Here is a 3,099-nt window from a genome sequence, read left to right as displayed (position 1 = left end):
GACGTGTGCTATTCCGAGCTCTGCCCGGTAATATTTATTATAAAGATATTTTATAACTTTACTTATTTGTATCTACACTATTTTTTTATATTACATGTGGTAACGTTTTAAGCAATTAGTCCGTTGATACGTTAACTAAATGTAGTAGAATACATTTATATATTTCCTGCGATCACAGAATTTCACAGAAAGTCACCAATGAGGCTAGCTTTTTTCTCGATTCATATTTCGTCGATAATAATTTTGGCCAGCTATTCTGCTTCGCTGATCAGCTTCCTAGCGCTTCACATCCGCCAACTGCCTTTTTCCACTTTAGAAGAGTATGTTAATGACGGCACTTACAAATTACTAGTTATTCGAAACAATGCTTGGATCGAGGCTCTTAGTGTAAGTTTGCCATTATTTAAAGTTTATAAATTTCTTTATGTAACATTGATTTGCAGAATTTTTGGTTAAAGCGCTGGCGAATAAGAACAATTTCGGGATTGTAGCCAGAAACATTTGGAAAGCTTTAGGGTTACACGATATAATATATTACTCATATATAAGACGTAGTAATTCAATAATTTATTAAACATGATAATTAGGACAATTTTAAAAATTAGAGGACTTAATTCTTTATTTACAAAAAGTATATTTTTGTTCTTAAATTTTATATATTCTTAATGTAAATACATAGATATTATTAGCAAGAGTTTGTAAATTTTGTTCTTATTATATAATTGGAAAATACTGTATTTTTGAATTTTGCAGAATGCCAAAAACCCAGTGTATCTAAAAATGTACGAAATGCTGGAACAGAACAAGTATTTACCGGAAACGCCGCTGGACGGTTTCAAGCAAGTTAGCGATATCATTTTATTGAAGACATCAATGGCGTTAAGTTTCATTAAGTCGATTCACTTCAATTCTCACGCAGATTTGCCAGCGAAAGAACTTGGCATTTTATACGACGGAGCTTCCCAAAGATTCCATGAAACTTCAGTGTCAGCTCGGACACATTGATACTGGAAGAGTCCAAAATATGGGGTTAACGCTATCAAAAGGAAATTCTTACACTGGCTTTATGAATTATCAGTAAGTCCTATAAGTTCTACAACTAGTACAAATTTATTTACACATATTTTTAAAAAGTCTTACAAAAATACAGTTTGAATTGCTTACGACTGCTTCCTTTTTTTAAAAAATAAACCCTTTATATATTTTTGCATTTTTCAGCTTGCGGCGATTTTATCTTAATGGCGTTATGGACAAGTTGCGGAAGTATATTCCAAGAAGTTTCGAGGTAAAGTTGCCTTACAATGAAATCGATGAAAGAGATGTAATGCCGATTTTGATGATAATGCTTGGCGGTATGATACTTGCACTATTTATCTTGATAATCGAGAAAACATATTATTCGTTTAAAACTCGATCTAAGAATAACGAGTTGTCTGTTAAAAAATTGAGTCACAATCTTTGTGTAAAGAATAAATTGAGAAAGAGGAGAAAGGAATTAAACATCAAAAAGAATTTAAAACTTCAAGAATTTTATAATAGACCAATTGACTATTGGCCATTTATAATAAGTGAAAGAACCGCTATAAATCCTATAGAGATTTCTCGTCTAAGAACTTACAATTTTCATATTTAATTTAAATATTACATAATTATATTTATAATTCTGATGCATATGAATAAGAATGAGATAAGGATCTGATGTTTAAGATTTCGAAATATTTCAATCTTTGTGAAACTAGATTGTAGTCAATCTTTCTACTATTTATTGTGAAATTTACAACAATATTCTTATATAATGACATTATTATATTATTTTTAGCAATCTTTTTAAAAACCATTCTTAATGCTATTGTAATTTATAACCCTTACAGTTATATAATAATTTGCTTAAATAAAATTTAACTATCAATATTTATAAATTGCAATTAAAAATAAAACGATATCTTATTGTGAGAAGAACTATATTATAAGTCGGACGGTCTGATTTTAATATTTGTCTTTAAGAATACGATATTATGTTTTAAATTAATTTACCAAAAGCATCGGACATCCAGCTGTGCTCCTCACACCTCCTCGAGAATACTGTTTAATTTTTATTACAAACCTAAATTTATAATATACAATATTCAATGTAAAATATGCAATATCTTAAGAATTACAATTTGGCAATTTTCACCAATGTACCAGATAGCCTCTTTTTAAATCGAATAAGTTTGATTTGATTTTTAAAGTGTAAAATTAATTTTTTAACTATGCAATCGCGACAGACATTCAATTCGCATATGTGCAATCGCGTTGCTTCTTTTTATCATGAAGACATATCGCTAATCACGAAGCGTCATGGATCGGATCTCTGAGAATTTCCTCAAAATTTGAAGTATCTTCTGCCAGAAGACGCTTGTAGGTATTAATATAAATTTTACAATAACGTCTGAAGTAATTTTAAACATTTACAACTATAAGATATTTGTAAACTATCTCACTATTGCTTTGTTTTTTTTGAAAAGGAAATAATAAATTGTATGTTAATAAAATTAAGTTTGATATTGAGCTGTATTTTTTTTTCAAAAATTGATCGGTGTTAGAATTAAATTTCTTTCTTTAGATTTTTCTAAATGTTCGTCATGCGCATAGCCTACTTTACGATATTTTTAACGGTTGTAATAACAACATACTATTCAGCGACATTGGTTTGCTTCCTAACGGCATCCTATCCTTTCAAATGATGAATTCGACTATACGTATAAATTAAATCGTTTGACACAACAGCACCGACTACGGCGTAGTCTTCATAAGTTCATTGACAATGAGCGATTAAGGAGTCTTACTTTCATTTTCAGCTCATACATCTTTCGTGCGATCGAAGTCATACTGTTGCATTCGGTAATATACATTACGCTACTACATTCTCAATCATGTATCGCCTAGTACCTCCAAATTCGAGCTATTTTTTGGACATGGAAATAACATTTCGAGTTACACATTAAAAAGAGGTATTTTTCGCGGTACATTAGCACGATATACGGAATATATACAAAGTAATAATAAATTTGGCGATACAATTGGAGGTGCATCTGAATTCGCGATATTTTTCTTTTG

This window comes from Wasmannia auropunctata, unplaced genomic scaffold (assembly GCF_000956235.1).
Source record: "Wasmannia auropunctata unplaced genomic scaffold, wasmannia.A_1.0 LD334421.1, whole genome shotgun sequence".
In the NCBI taxonomy this organism is placed as follows: domain Eukaryota; kingdom Metazoa; phylum Arthropoda; class Insecta; order Hymenoptera; family Formicidae; genus Wasmannia; species Wasmannia auropunctata.
This window is presented reverse-complemented; position numbering follows the sequence as displayed.